At 37.1% G+C, this 16726-nt stretch overlaps 1 non-coding gene across 1 annotated transcript; it reads left to right on the top strand.

The window, feature by feature from the left end:
* The first annotated feature begins 12569 nt into the window (after positions 1-12569).
* LOC115070100 lies at positions 12570-12672 on the top strand. The gene has a single exon (XR_003849299.1). It is a non-coding gene; the product is annotated as a U6 spliceosomal RNA (small nuclear RNA).
* The last annotated feature ends 4054 nt before the right edge of the window (positions 12673-16726 follow it).

Raw genomic sequence — 16726 nt, 5'->3', positions numbered from 1 at the left:
AAGTGGATATTAAATCATAGACCACACAGAGATGTTAGAATTGCATTTGGGGGTCAATATTGTGATAAAACTACTCCTTAGCAAAGGTTTTCTTCCATGTATACAACACAAACCACCTGTAGCAGACTCCCATGGGTAAACAGGAGGCATCCCTGAGTCCCATATCAAATGGATTGAATAAAATTTCTAAGAAGAAAGCTGAGGCCCAGGGTTCTGACTCTGGCTCAAACACCTTGAGCTTTTTAAAGAACACTCTTCCTTAATGTGTCCCTAATACTACCTAGAAGGCAGATACTCATTGTACAGGTGTGTGTGTGTGTGTGTGTGTGTGTGTGTGTGTGTGTGTGTATGATGGTACTCTGCAAACCTCTTACTGGGTATCTTTTGCTTTTGTAATAATTTTAAAGAATTCTTTTAAAATTTATTTTTATTTTATATGTATGAGTATTTTGCCTGTGTTGTAAGCACACTACATGCATGTAGTGTCCACAGAGGCCAGAAGAGGGCATCAGATCCTGTAGAACTGGAGTTGCAGATGGTTGTTAGCTGCCACCTGGGTGTTGGAAACTGAACCTCTATACTCCTAGGGACAGCCAGTGCTCTTAACCACCGACTCATCTCTCCAGTTCCATGGGCATCTTTCTCAATTTTTACTTTCAAGTTGTTGCTTCCTGGAGCTGTCATTTGTCATACTCAAACTATGTCATGTACCATCACTTCTGAAACTCTGTACATATCAGATTCCAAGGATTTATTCCAGATTCAGTTCATGTATTAGAATTAAAGTCTTGTGTTTCTCCTTGTATACTTGTTTCTTCCTCTCTTTGGCACACCACATTTCACCTCTATAAAGATTTAAAATTCATGGCACTCTTTATGTAGAACAATTCAGGCTACTTACAGGAACCAGCACATTTCATTCTAGTTACAGGAACCAGTCAGTTTTTAATTAGGATGGTCCCTAAGGAAAAGAGTTAGGGATGCCTATGGGTATTGCTGTGTGCTTAACTTGTCACTAGCCTGCAGGAGTTGATCCTTGATGCAGTTTAGGATATGTTAAAAGAGAGAAATTAAGCAGACATTTGAAAATGTGAGAAAGTTACTGCATTCATGATGTAAGCTCACTGTGAGCAGAGAATCCCATTTCCATCTCTCAGTCAAAATTGAGTTTGAGTTATGCACACATTTCAGGAATAGGAAAACTATTATTGATCTCTTCTCAGATAGGGGTTTGGGCATCTTTTTCAAACTAGCTGTAGAAATTGAGCTGCAGACAGGTAAGCAGAAATGCTGCAGTTTCTCATGAAATTTTGACAATGGCTTCAGGTAAAAATGAGTTTTATTTTGTAAACTCCACACTATTGGGCAGGAGGAAAGAACCGTGTTAATAAAAACTTCCATTCTACAAAACAGACAGTTTAATTTGCTAAGTCATAGGCTTTCTCCTATATTTTTCCATGGAAGAGAAAGAGAAACAGACAGGAAGAAATGGAAGAAGGGAAAAACAGAAGGAAGGCACAAGCTTGCGATGGAAGCAGGAGAGGGGAAGGGAAGGGAAGAGAAAGGTGAGATTTGCTTTACTATCTGTATCTATCAGGAAGCTGTAAGAAAAAGCAGACTATATATTACAACTGTATCTACCATGCCCTTTACTTAATAACTCTGAAGATGACCATTTCCCATTCATGAACAACTGCATCAACCATGTCATCATTAGGCTGTGGCAAATGGCTATGTGACCATACAGAGTTTACACACAACCAGAATGTGTACTCTCGTTAGCAAATAGAAAATAAAACAGATTTTACTGAAACTTCCATATTTGTTCCCACTTCATATATGAATTTACTCACATAGGGTTCAATCTAAGTGGGATGACTGCAAGCCAGGCATGGGATAGGGCTTTATACAATTGTCGAGGCAGGTAAAGATTAGTTCAAGGCTGTGGCTTCCGCAAACGATTTTGCACCTCACTAGCTGTAGGTGAGGAAGGTCAGCCTTTCAGGGGAAGCTTAATGTACAGTGAGGTCAAGGACAAAATGAAACCTTCAAGGAAAAATAGACCCCATGAAGATATATGATGCTCTTGACTCCACCGGGAATGTCTGGGATTTTCTGCTAAAAGTGGATAATGCCTTTCATGGTGCTTTTTGCCAGTGAGCATGAGCTCTGCTTCAAAATCCTTCTGAACATAGATGCCCAAGTAGTCATCCCTAACCAAGTAGAGGTGGTCTAAGCGAAGATTTCTGTTTGCCATCTTTAATGCCTATACAGTATTCAAGCAAGGGGTCCTTTTTTCTAGGTCTGTTTTATTTATAGTTTATTCATTGTTTTCACAGTAGAGAGAGAGAGAGGCTACATATGGCACAAACTGAGCCAGCGTTCTGGGCCTCTGTCTCAACCCTCTGCCAAATTGAGACTTAAGGAGACTTAGAAGACAATTCATCATAACTTCATAGGTTGTTTTTGAAAGAAATCAGTTCATTTCAAGGTTCATCAATCAACTTATGAAAATATTCTTGGCAGTTTCCCAAAAGAAATAATAATTTCTATTAGCATAGTAATAACAAAATCTACTCTTTTGAAGATTACCTGTTTATTTTTATTTGTCTACACTTAAATATCTCAGCCTATGTAAATTATCTCAAAAATATTCATTAAATCCTGAACATGTCATCAATGCTAAAAAGGTCAAGCCTTCAAAGGAAGATTGATGGGAAGTAAGCTGGATTTAGCTTAATCAACCAATGGGGAAGCCCAGTAGAGGTGTCAAGTTTAGAAATTATACAAGTGCATTTTTCCTTCTTTTTTTCCTTCTTTTATTCCTATTCAGTGTAAATCTGCCATTATCCGTTCTCACTTTATTTTGAATTATCAGTGAAGTCCACTCACTGTTTTCAGCCATTTCCTCTGTGAATCTTGTAAGAATTCCTCTTCCACCATTCACCACTATTTTTTCACACGTCTGTTCCTTGATTGCTGTTCTTTAAAGGCACACTGGTTTAGTAACAGGCATTTCTGAGTTGTGAGAGACAGGGTCTATCTGGCACAAAACTGACTCACAGTATCACACACTCATTCTGGAATATTCATTTCCACAATCGTGTTGAAACTGAAAAGCCTCTGCCTTTAATATATCCATGTCATGCCACTTCCTCAAATTGATCTTGTGGTCAGTTAAATTCCTCCAGGCTTCCCACACAGGGTACACTAGGCCACTGTGCAGTTCCTGTAACTGCATAGTGGGGCAATCTAGTCTCAAGAGCGAGCCATTATATTTGTCATTTACATAGTTTACTGGTCTCAAGAAGGATAAATTGAGTGCTCTGTGAAATTTTTAATGGAATCTACCTACAATCAGTTAAACAATAGCCACTATCTTCCTGCAAGTGTTCACGTGTCAAAGTTTGAAAACACTGTTTTGGATTTTATTTGGCTTACTAGCAAGATGATATAGACAGCTAGAGACCTGAGTACTGATCATAAGGAGAGGGTAAGCTCCCTGAGGATAGGATTCTTTGTCTACATTACTCACTGATACATCCCCCTGAAGAGGCATCCCCTCATGTCATAGAATGAATGAACTGATATGCCAGGTATTTTCCATATACTAAATTATTTAATCCTTTTAATAGCTGTAAGGGCTGAACGTTTTCATTCTGTTTTATAGATGATAAAGTAATGCATCTTCTTTCAAATTTCAGCATGGATAGTGGCTGATTAATGGAAATGGAGTATATGGTTAAAAAAAAAAGATAATATAGATTATAGCCCAAGAAAGAGAACTAAATTTCTTTAAACTGGTAAAAACTTGAGCTTTCTTTTCTTTTTTATTTTTCTTCTTTTTTAACCAAATATTGTTGTTTATTCACTCAATATAAATTTTGGGTGCTTTTTGAATGTCAACAATTTTACTAAATGCTATTAGGATTAAAAACTGCAGGACACTTGGTCGATCACTCTAATAGTAAGAAGCCTGTGTGCCAAGACTTTCAGACACCATGCAGATGAAGGTGAACACTCTACGGCTCACGTGACTGGCAGAATGGGCATGAGAAAAAAAGAAAACAAGTGATTATAAAAGAGAAAGTTAGTAAACGGAGGTCATAACAAGGAGTCAGATGACAAAATGAAGTTGAAAAGAATGTGTACAAGAAACGCATGTGCTTAGAAGTTGTGGTTGTTGTGATAACCAGGCGAGGATTGAAGAGAAAGGCTGTGTATTGACAAGAAAGCCGTTGACTTCATAAATAAGAGTGTGGCTGACCATCCGTGAACAAATTAATGGTATTGTTCTCTCATGAAGGTCAGATTAACACACTAAGCATTAGCAAAGTTTTCAGTTCTCTAGATAGCTACTTAATTCGTGATATACATCTTTTCTCTGTCCTTGAACTCAGAAAATGTATTTTTGTCACAGGACTTCTCAGGTTATGTTTTATTTTTATCCTTGGCTTTTGAAATTGAGACTATTTTCTTTTGTCACTCATGCCAACAATACACTTAAACAAATTTTCAGTTGAAAGAGATGCGGCCTGATGGCGTTTAGGGCAAAGCTCTACAGCTGGAGTGGTGTACAAAGCCTGTATCAAATAAATGCTTGATGCACATGTATTTCTACACAGCTGGTCTCAGCTATGTAGCCTATTTGTTTTTGACCTTTCCTTTAAAGGTAAGCATGTGATATGAGAGTAAACTTTTTCTCAGTCCGAAGAAACAATGAGAAGTTGCTTGATAAAATGAAGAACACTGGGAACGAAACATTCTTTTAGATCATTATATTCTTTATTTTTCCTTTTTGTTTTTATTTTATGTATATGTGTGTTATGCCAGCATGTAGGTAAGTGCATCCATGTCGTACAATGCCCATGGAGGACAGAAGAGGATGTTGGATACCCTGGAACTGGAGTTATGGACACTTGTTAGCTGCCATGTGGGTGCTGGGAATTGAACCCGGGTCTTCTGCAAGAGCAGTCAGAGTTCGTAACCACTGAGCCATCTCTCCAGCCCCAATCATTCTATTCTTTAGAAAGTACATTAATCTCAATTCCTCTGAAGTCACAGTGCTCCCATAATCTATCTCCATACTAGTTAATAATAGTAGGTTAAATTTGACTTTGTTGGCTTATTCACTTTTAAATTTAAAATTACATTCATTTATTGGGGGCATGCATGTGCTATGGTAAACATGTGGAAGTCTGACGATAATCCCTGAGAGCCAGTTTTCCTTCTACCATATTGGTCACAGGAACAGAACTCAAGTCATCAGTCTTGTACCAAATGCCTTCCCTGCTAAGCTCTGTTGGTTTCTGATCAGAAGATCAGTTCTAATCTCACAGAAAATTCGGACCTCATGGGTTACCTGTCTCACTGCTTTGAGAATTCATTGTATTTGACTCTGTCCGCAACTGTGGTTAGCTCTCTGTTTCTTCTATTTGATATTTGATTGCTTTCAGTATGTTTAATATTTACATATATTGCATCTTTTTGCTATGATGTCTTTAACTATTTTCTCTGCTCTATCCTTAGCATTCTGTGCTTGGACCACTTAGTGTTGCCCTGTGCACAGATTTCTGGGACTTTGTTATTTTTCATTCTTCATTAAAAAAATATTTTAGTTTGAGTGATTTCAGTTGAACAGTCTACACATTCGCTTATTCATTAGCTAACTCAGGTCTTCTTTTGATGCACTGTACAATTTTTTCATTACAATTGTCATAATTTTCTATTTCATGTATCCTATTGAGCTTTCTATAAATGAAATTTCCTTCTTTCAATTACTGAGATATAGTCTCCTTTTTATTTTTTAAAAATTTTATTTATTTTTATTTTATGTGTATATGAGTGTATTTCCCTTATGTATGTAAGTGCACCTATGCTGTGCAATGCCCCTGGAAGCCAGGAGAGGAAGTCAGATTCCCTGGAAATGTAGTTCCGGGTGTTTTTTAGCTACCATGTGGGTGGTGAGAACTGAACCCAAGTCCTCTACAAGAGCAGCCAGTGATCTTAACTGACAAGCCATCTCTCCAGCCTCAGGCTGCCCAGGAACTATGATTTATATAATATCTCAGACTAGTCTCAAACTGATGGTGAATCTTCTGCCTCAAAATTCCTAGTGTTGAGATTTTAGAGGTGAGTCACCACACCTGAACTCTTCTACATTTTTGGACACATACACAATAGCTGATTTAACCCTTTTGGCTATTATTAGTTCAGTGTCTGGGCTTCCTAACAGCTACTTTGCATTGACAATTCTGTTTCCTTTTCCTATTTCCTATATATTTTACTTTTGTATTTTATAATGTTTTTTACATATAGTTGTTTCAAGTAATTTTAAGTGGCAACTCGGGAAATCATGACCCTCTCTCCCCAGAGTTTGTTTTTGTTGTGGTTCTTAATATTTAACTATTTTTTTAAATATGCTTCTGTGTGTGTGTGTGTGTGTGTGTGTGTGTGTGTGTGTGTGTGTGTATTTTCCTGTGAGTGCAGGTATCTGTAGGGGCCAAATGAGGGTGTTGGAGCCTGTGAAACTGGTTTTAAAGATACTTATAAGCCTCCTCATAGAGGTGCTAGGAACTAAACTCAAGTCCTTTCCAAAAGCAGAAAAAGCTCTTAACTTCAGAGCCATCTCTTTGACTCTGTAAGAGGTTTTTATTTGTAGTCTTGTCAGGTCTACTCAGAGTTTGCCTTCTTTTTCATAAAGCACTAAATTCTCATTAACTTCAAGGTTAACTAATGTTGGTTAAAATTTTTGTTGATTGCTCAGATGAACAAGTCTCTCAACCTTTGCCAAGTGATTCTGTGTGGTGGGGCACACCTCCCCTCTAAAGCTTAAGTTTACAATTCCAACTTATCTTTCTCTTCCTCCCTGTGCAGAGCTTCAAGGTTCCCTAAAGGTGATGGACTAGACAGATCTTAGGCCATTCCCAGAGATGGGTACATGCAGGGCTTTCTGGTCATCTAAAATATATCAGAGCTGCTCAGTGCCTTTTATAGAACTATTCTGAATGATCTTTTGTTTGTTTCTTGGTCAGTTTCTGGTAGCAGTTATCATTCGTGTCTCAGACAGATGCAAATTAAACAGTTTCTATTGATTTTTCCATGAGCATAAGCAAGGGAAACAGACAATTCTCAGGCACACGAGTTTTGGAGTGAGGTGAGCTCAACCCATTCTGCCTCAACTGCTAGGCCACTGGTTTCTAGAAATGATGAATACGAAGCAGATGATTCTCAGGGCTAACCAAACATGGGAGAGAGTCCTCAAAGGGCATGTGAGAAGCCACAAAGGGGATGGGGATGTGAAGCAGTGTCAGAGCACTTACCTACCATGTGTCAGGCCTTGGATTTGATCCCCAGCACCCCAAATACTAATGAAATAAAGCCCATGAAGTTTTGCTGTTAATATCAAGAGTTATTTATTTGTCTTGACTTTGGCTAACTTTCTGAGTTAACAAAATTATATTACTATTCTTGTCAATATTCTTGCTACAGAAAAATAGATTTCTGGAGGGCCTTCCCTTGTCTTTTAAGAAGCACTTAATCTCACTGGACTTTCAGTTTTGTGCTACTATTTTTATTGTTTAGGCACCTGGCTTTCCTATGTAGCTTATTCTAATACTTCCACTACCACAACGTATATAAAGTAATGAACTGAATGTGCACAACTGTCATATACATTAATATCCAAATTTTTCAAATGGCTCTGATAGGGTATGCAATAAGCACAGGGTTTTTTTCATACTGATAATCCTAAGTTTGCCAAAAGAATTTTGTATTGTGATGAATAATAACAGGTAAAAACTCAGAAATTTGAAAAATAAATTTTACAACATTCTTATCTATCTAAAATAATAATATTTCCTTTAATGGGAACATTTAGACACATGGGTTAAATCATAAAAAGGTAAAAATAATTACAATAATTCATCTTTTTCTCCTTGGGAAATAGATGTCAAATGTCATTTCAGCTAAATGGAACTAATTATGAGAGAGGACAAAAAACAGATGGCATTTTTGCTTATCATGTGATAAATAGATACTTCAATATGAATTGGTTCAGGTTTTACTAAAATAATATTTTAGTTTTTCATTATGCTGCCTCTGATCTTAGTGTCTAAAGATGTCCTGCTAGAAATCTTCATTTTGAAAAACATGTTTTTTCTGCATGCACATCCCACATGCAATATTCCTATTTCCATACAGAATTATATACATGATGCCAGGTATACTATGTTGAATATGCCCCTCCCCAGTCAATATCTCCCAGGAATCTCAATATATGGCCATATTTGGGAAGAGTGTCACTGGAGATGTAATTACTTATGATATTCTAATGCGTTAGCCTGGGCCTTGAATCCAGGAACTCTCATCTTTTTGAGGAGAATAAACATACAGAGAGGGAAGGCTGTGTGAAGATGGAGATAGGGTTTGGACTGGTGCATCTATCAAGTAAGGGATAGTGGGGGTTATGGAGAGACACTGGGACCAAGGCAAAGGCAAGGAAAGGTCATTTCCTTGTGATCTCTGAGTTAACATGGCCCTGCCAAAATCTAGTCTGCAGGACTTTGACACAGCATCCTGAGGAAACTGTTACAGTAGGGGTGCTGTACTGTATGGGAAGTACAAGGCATTTTCAGAGGTAAGTTGGAATAGGTACAATTCAGCATTATTTCCACCTTAGCTACTGACTTTATTCCCCTGTTGCAGCAATAATGTGACTCTCTAATATAAAGAATATAACAATTTGAATTCAACTTTTCCTTTAAAACTATTAAAAATGTTATTGCTACAACCAGATCTATGTCATTGGTGATTTTATTCACATGGTCTGGTCCTCAGATTTTTATGAGAATGAGGGCTATCACACCCTCATGTTACTACCCCTTTCTGTGTTCAGAAAAACTTATGCTATCTCCTTTTACAAACTGTATTATGTTATCTGAATATGAAAGGAACTTTGAAACATGGAACTTTATTTTGTTCCTTTTTATCTATTTAATTTTATGATTTTTGTATGTATGTATTTATTGAAACAGGGTCTCTCTGTAGCCTCAGCTGGTCTGGATCTAACTATGTAAACCAGGCTGGCCTCAATCTCACAGAGATCTGCTTGCCTCTGTCTCCTGAGAGATAGGATTAAAGGTGTAAGCTACCATGTCCAGCTTTATTCCATTTTAAAATGAGTTACCTTATTTTTAAATTATGTGTGCATGTGTGTCTATGTGAGGTATGTACTTGGGAGTGCAGGTGCCCACAAACTCCAACAAAGGATGTTGGATCCTCTAGAAGTGGAGTTACAGGCCAATGCCAGTACAGGGAACTGAACTTGGGTCCTGACAAGAGCAGTCTATCCTTGTGGTCTTAACTGCTAAGTCATCTTTCCAGTCACTATTCCATTTTGTTTAACAGAAAATTATAAATTTTCTGTGTTTCATATAGACACAGGCACTACTTATTTCATAATTAGGCATTTGAAAGCTTGTTGAAAGAATATCTATTGGGCAGGGAATGTAGCTCAGTAATAAAGTACTTGCCTAGTATTTGTGAGACCCTAAGATCAATTCCCAGCATTGAAAAAAATCTAGTTAATACTATAATATTATTTAAAAAAAAAAAGATTCACTTAAAATGACTGTGTTTTAGAAAACTCCAAGTCTTACCTTGTTGGCCACTGTAGCCCTGTAGCAGTTTAGTCAGAGTGAAACTCCTCAAGATCTTTAGATACGTCATGTCACAAAAATTCCTTTTCCTGGGAGAGCTTCCAGCAGGCTTTTCACAGTAGGCATAGCAGTTAAGATGATAGACTTCTGAGACCAATTTCCTGGGTTCAAACCCTAGCCCAGTAATTTACCACCTTAGTGATTAATATAAGGCTCCTGAGACCCTGCTTCCTGAGTTTCAGAATGGATTTAATACTCACACCCCCACATCATGGAGCTATAGAGGAGATTAGTTGGGCTAAGGCTTATTAGTACATAACAGAGTTCTATTGTGTTAGTAACCATAACGATGATGATGGTTAACATCCTTTGTCTCTTTGTCAATAGTTACTGTGGCTGCACACTCTGGTATGATTCTGCACATACATGCTTTGTACCTGCTTGTAGCCCAGGCCTTCTCAATATAGGCATAACTGGCAGTGTAAGATGATAGCTTTTGGCTGTTGAGACTTGTTCTTGTAATTGTGTTTAGTAAAGCCCTAGTCTCTACCCACTGAGACAACATGGCCCCAGTGTAACAACAATAGATATCTTCATACATTGTGATTACCCTTGATAAATGATATCTCTTTTAGTTAAGAATCATTGCTCTCAAGTTTATGTTCTTTGAGGACTGAGACTGTATCTAAAACACTTTGTTCTTAACTCCCAATTATCCGTCTTTATGCTCTTGCATAAACACTATATAATTTGATATATTAAGTAATAATCTGTCCCCTAGCTTAGTGTTGGTATATAAGACGTATTTCATGAATAGTTAAAACAATCAAATTTAGTGGAAGAAATTGTGCCCTTTATTAAAAAAGGAAAACGATCTTTTTCCCCATGTACTGAACCTTTACAATGTACAAGACACTGTACCAAATGTCTTATAACAATGCTCAATTAACGTATAATGACAGAATCCCATTTCATAAAGGATACTTAGTACAAAGTCACATAACTAATGACAGACAGTAACAATAGTGTATCTTCCTAAACCTTCATTCATACTTTTAATAAGATCTTTTATAAATGCACTTTGATATCATGAAGTTGAAATTAATAGCCCTAGACTAGTAAATAGTATCATCTATTACAGTATCAACTTTTGAATTTTGTTCCTAACATCATATAGTCATGGTAGAAAGGTCTAAATCAAATAAATGTAATTCAGCCTAATGAAAGTTTCTGAAGATGGCTTTGAAAGAACAATTTCACAGTTTAAGGTTAGCAGGTAACACCCCCAAATGCATTTATTCATCACTCATGAGCTCAGCCCAACTTATCTTATTTGGCATGCATGTCTTCATCTCTACCCAGGCTTGGAGCTCCCATCCCAGGATGCTATGTTGGCAGTGGAAAGTAAGACTCAAAAAGATTTATTGTGTCATTAATCAATACTCAGTGCCACAGAGCAAATAAACCACAAACATGCAGAATCTGCTAGTTTGGTTGTCTTTAATGCTGTCAACACATAGTAACTGAAGCTTGTGTGTGCTTTTCATAGGGTTCAGAGTGTGCACATATGCACATTCATCAATACAGTCTAGGCTACCAAAATTAAAAGCTATTGAATAATATCTTGTCACACTTGTCAGACATTTCTGATCATGCCATAGTGTCCAAGTCCTGAAGGGTGTCAGTTTATTCTGCAAATACTGTGTTCAGTTTAAGAATTATTTTTTGTTGCATATAGTAAATCATATCTTGCTTATAAATGAATTGCATTCAAGATATTCCACTCTCAAGCAGCTATTTAATGCTAGGTACATTTCTCACTTTATAAGTCGTTTCTGTAATCTACACAACTCTATTTAGCTCTTGGTATACCCAAAGTACTCAACTATGGGAAAAAAATCACCAAATGTATTACTTATATTAAAAAGTATGAGGTCTGGTGGGATGGCTCAGAGAGTAAAAGGATTTGTCATGAATCCTGATAACTTGAGCTCCATCCCAGGAACCAAATGGTTGGAAGGAGAGAAATGATTCCTACAGTTTTCTTCTGACCTCCACATGCATCGTGACATTCATGAATGCATGTTTGGGTGCACTTGTGCACAGCACATGCACACACATACACACACACAAAATGTAAACAAAATAAGAATGTTTAAAGTCTGTAAATTTTAGTGCATTTCCTTAACAGTGATTGCTCCACTGGAAGTAGTAACATCAAGGATTCTCCCAATAACATAGTGTAGAGAGAGATTATGTTGCCAGGCATTAACAATATGTTCTGACAGTTTTAGAAATTCACTTAAGGCTTTCTGGATCTATATTCTACATAGAAAACATAAATCCTGCACTCTCAATGCATAGAGGCGAATATAATGGTAAGTGACTGTAACAGAATGAACTAAGTATTAGAGTAGAATAAACCCAGCAAGAAGCCTTTATGCAGTAGAGAGGGAGAAGGGGGAATGTGATCATAGATCCAGGAAAGGCTTTACCACGGATAAGAGTTCTGAACTCACATAACACAAGGAGCATTATTTTGGAGATTTGATCTGGAAAACAAGAAGGCATATGTTCTTTCTCTCTTACAGGAAATTTTAATACTTCACTCATAATCACAGTATTTTCAAAAGAATATGGTAATTAAATAATCTGTGTCATAATTATGATTTATGATAAAAAGACTTGCATCCCTTTTTTTTTGTTGGGTCTACACTGTAGGAAACTATTTTTTGGAATCACCTCAATAATAATAATGGCCAACATATAAACACTTAGTTCTGGGCTGGAGAGATAGCTTTGTTAAAAAGAAAGAAAGAAGAAAGCAACAATAAGTATTTTTTCAACCTTTGCACTCTTGTAAGACCTTTAGGTTTGTGTGCATTATCTCATTAAATCCTCACTATGAGGGTGCTCGCCTCAGCAGCACATCTACTAAAATTGGAATGATAGAAGATTACTGTGGCCCCTGAACAAGGATGACAGCCAAATTCGTGAAGCATTCCATTTTTTTGCTGATGGGGAGGGATTATAAAGATGATTAAGATGTTGTGTCTAAAACGCACAAAAATTCCATAAAAATACACATTAAAAAAGATAGAACTATCTATGTGGATTATAGTGCTTATAAAGTGAGCCCTACCACCAAAATCTTGTAAACAAGGAAAATGTAGCTCAGCGAAGTCAGTAATTTCCATAGATAGCTAGAGCCAGAGATTAGATCAGTGAGTCTCTCAGAAGAACAACTGTTTTTTGTTTTTTTGTTTTTGCCAAATCCTAATTTCAGCTAAAATAATAATGAACGCTTGATGCAGTGTTTTTCCCAGTTTCCATTTATCTGAGATTAAATATCATATTACCCTTGAAGAGATTTAGTGCAGACACTTCTCTTAAATATTCCAGCTTTTGCATCTACTATATAGCCCATGACACAGCAATTTCTCTGTTAAGATTATACCCTTATGTTCATACATATAATGAAAGACATGTAGTCAATGATCCATAGCAGTCTCATACATAATACCCCCCCACCCCCAAGTATCAAAGTGCCCTTAGTACTGGAATCCTTAGTACTGGAATGTATATGTAACCTGTGGTGCAGTCACATACTGAGGAGTTATTCAACAAGGAGCATGAAAGAGCAACAAATCCACTCAACATGGAAGAATTTCCACGTGTTTATCAGCACAAACCAGGCACAAATGAGTGTACACTAGATGAATCCGTATACAGAACAACAACAAAGCTTTGTTTGCTAACAGTCAGAATAGTGGCCCAGAAACGCTCTGGTGAATTTTTATGGAGACTTAACTTTCAGTTTTTTACAACTAAAAGTCTTGGTTACACAGATGTGTTTATTTGAGACATTCATTGTGATCCTTAGTCATACCATTGATGCGCATATATGGATCGTGATTCAATAAACTTGTTAAGAAATCAAATGTATTCACCACTGATCAGAGTAGTTATTCAATAAATATATACTGAAGAGGAAATTTTTATAATTAAGCAGGCTTATTGAATAAAAAAGCATTGCCTTGTGTCTCCAATTTCATATATTTAGTCATTTATCCCAGCATTATTTAATTAGAATTTTTATAATATTTAAGTAAAATTATCTGAGGCTCATCTTCCTGGTGTTGATCTGGGCAGAGGACAGTAGACAGTGGATGGACACCAACAGTCTTCAGTAGAACAGGGTGGGTACAGGCCTTTAACTATGTGGAAGGGGAGTCCAGGGAAATAGAAACAGCACATGAAAGTCTTTAAGGGAAACCTGGAGCCTGTTTACTGATGGGGGATGTGTCATTACAGTCTCTTGAGAAACAGCAAAAGATGGCTAATCCAGGCATTAGTCTAAAGGGAGTGAAGGAGTTCTCCTTTGGCTTATGGCTGCAAGGTCAAATTTAAACGTGAAGGGCAGCAATAAAAAGTGACAATTGAAGTGAACAGTGGCACCAGGCACAAATCAGTGTTAGCCGTCTTAAATTGTGTTCAGCTTCTATGTTGGTCTTTTCAGTTGCACAAACTGTAATCCCCTGAAAAGCAATTGCAGTATCTGCAAACGTTGCGAATTAGACATATGACTATCATCTACCATAAGGCAGTTATGTGGGCATTCATTTTGTTATTAATCCTCACCAAAGCTGCCCAACCACATGAGAAAGCATAGTAATTCTTAAAATGTTAAAGTAAAATATTTAGAGGGGTCAAATGTTCATAGCTTTTAAGTATTTAAATGAGAATACTTGTCCCAAAGCACATAAAACACTATTCAAAGAAAATATTAATAAATTATGGGTTACTTAAATCATGCAGCCTGTGGCTCCCCTAGATGATAAAAGTCGAAGAGCTCTTTAAAAGCCTGTATTGAGATGATCAGTCATCTCCTCAGTGGTAGAAGGTAAATAAGCACACAAATGTCCTGTGCCAGCACTCTTAACTCCTTGTTAATCTGGAATTAATTTAGGGAGAAGCATATATGATTTAGGACCAGAATTGGTTTTATCTTTAACAGCAGAACGGTAAACCCAATCATTAGTAGGTACAGTATGTGGAGGACTTATTAAACTTATTAAACTTATTCTTATTGTGCCACATTGGGTATCTGTTTCAGATTTCTGTTCTGCATGGGTGGGCACCATGCAATGCCTTGATGACCTTTAGAAATGCTTCTGATTAAACACTGTTGTACTTCTTTATGACATTTCTCTCCTTGTACTACCAGACTTGATGTGTATGGCTTAATAATGCAAGCAGGCACGAATGTTAATAACTTCACAATTCATTGCTTTGCTATTTTTTAATGCACATGAAATTTAGTACAAGTTTCACTGGCTGGAGGCTTACATGAATCATATAAATTAGAGGGTAACAAAAGAACATATTAGCATTTGTTAGCCAAGATGCACGGATTTTGTTCTAACCATTTTAATATGTACTACAACTTTTCCACCCTCCAGTTAAAAAGGCTTTCAATTTTTCAACCAACATCATAATTGAATTGGTTCTCTTTCTGCCTAAGGATAACAATTTTACACTGATGGAAGCCTTATTAGATTCTAGGGATTATACTGATACTACTGGTTTTTTAAGTCAAACAACTCCACTTCTGGGGAAAGAGGGATTTCAGTTAAATTATGAGAAAAAGATTTTTAAAAAATGTGGGTTTTGAGGGGTGAGAGCTTGTTTAATTATTTTTACAAAATAGGCAGAGCAGGAATCCGATAACGGATTCACAGGAAAAAGGGCCAAACCCTGACAGGGTTCTATAACCTAAAATTCCATAGAACTCCACTGGCCTCAAACCATTGCTATTTTTCACACTCAGTGGTATTCTGTTGATTTTTTCCACTAAATGCATTTTAAAATTAGCATTTGAAGTAGAATTTCATGTGTTGGCACTTTTCTTTTTTCGTTGCTGTTGCTTCTTTTTGTTTCTTTGAGACAAAATCTCACTGTAATTGTAGACCAGGCTGGCCTAGAGCCTCCCTGCCTCTGCCCCCAGGGTGCTGAGATTAAAGGTGTACCCCGCCATGCCCAACTTGCTCTTTTCTTCTTAAAGCTGAGGATACTAGGTTTCTGAGCAACTTAGTTATTCTTTGAAATGGGTTTGAAATCAACAGGTTTACATCTGTTCATGTGACACCTTTTCAACATGTCACAGTTGATATTCAGGTCTGAATGACATCCTAGCAGAAGAATATAAAAAATTTTAAAAAAGGTTTCAAAATCACCAAAGTAAAGTTCCTACATTAGATATAGAGAGGCACAGTGACACAGATGTATCAAGATGCCATAATGAAACCCATTGTTTTGTACACTAAGAAACAAAAATATATAAAAAACAAATAAAATCAGGTAGAGAATCTTAGGGTAAGCTAGGTAGCCCTGGGATTCTTGAACAATGATTGAAATGTGGAAACAAAGTCATATATAGCACATCTGAATGGTTTCCAACATGTTCCTGTGCACTTTGTCATCTCTCTGCTGCTTTGGTTTCTGGCTTAACCTCGGGAGAAGCATGTGAACTAGGGTAGCTGACCCTAAAGGAGAAGTTGAGAGCTGCTGAGAGGGAGGAAATCTGTGTTTCTTTCTCAGTTACAAGCCATGGAAAAAAGCTCTTCATAGACATACACATTCCTAGTCATCAGTCAGAGAGAAGGAAATAGGGCAACACAGAATTTAAAAAGGAATGACTTCTACTCTGATAGGATGTGAATGGGGGCAACACTTGGCTTCTCATTATCACTATGAAAAGCATCCTTTAGAGCACCACTACTGGAATAAAGTATGCTTTCAACTATTAATTTTGCCTTGTATTAATAATATAAAGACTAAATACCAAGGAGAGAGAGTCTAACTGCTTTTGGCTGAGTCCAGTTCTACTTCTTAGCCAGGATGCAGCAAAGTATTTTTGTGTAATCAGCTCAGTACAGCACATCATGGCCAAGAAGGGGCAGTTCTCTAAAGAAATCCAAGCTGTCATTATTAGAAATGAAAGATAACTGGAACCAGCATTCTTTAGACTACATAGGACAGTGAGAATGGCAAGCTTGTGTTCAGGG

The sequence above is a fragment of the Nannospalax galili genome, unplaced genomic scaffold, assembly GCF_000622305.1.
Source record: "Nannospalax galili isolate Female #2095 unplaced genomic scaffold, S.galili_v1.0 scaffold114, whole genome shotgun sequence".
In the NCBI taxonomy this organism is placed as follows: Eukaryota; Metazoa; Chordata; class Mammalia; order Rodentia; family Spalacidae; genus Nannospalax; species Nannospalax galili.
Note: the sequence above shows the minus strand (reverse complement) of the source record. Positions and strands in the feature narration are given on the sequence as shown.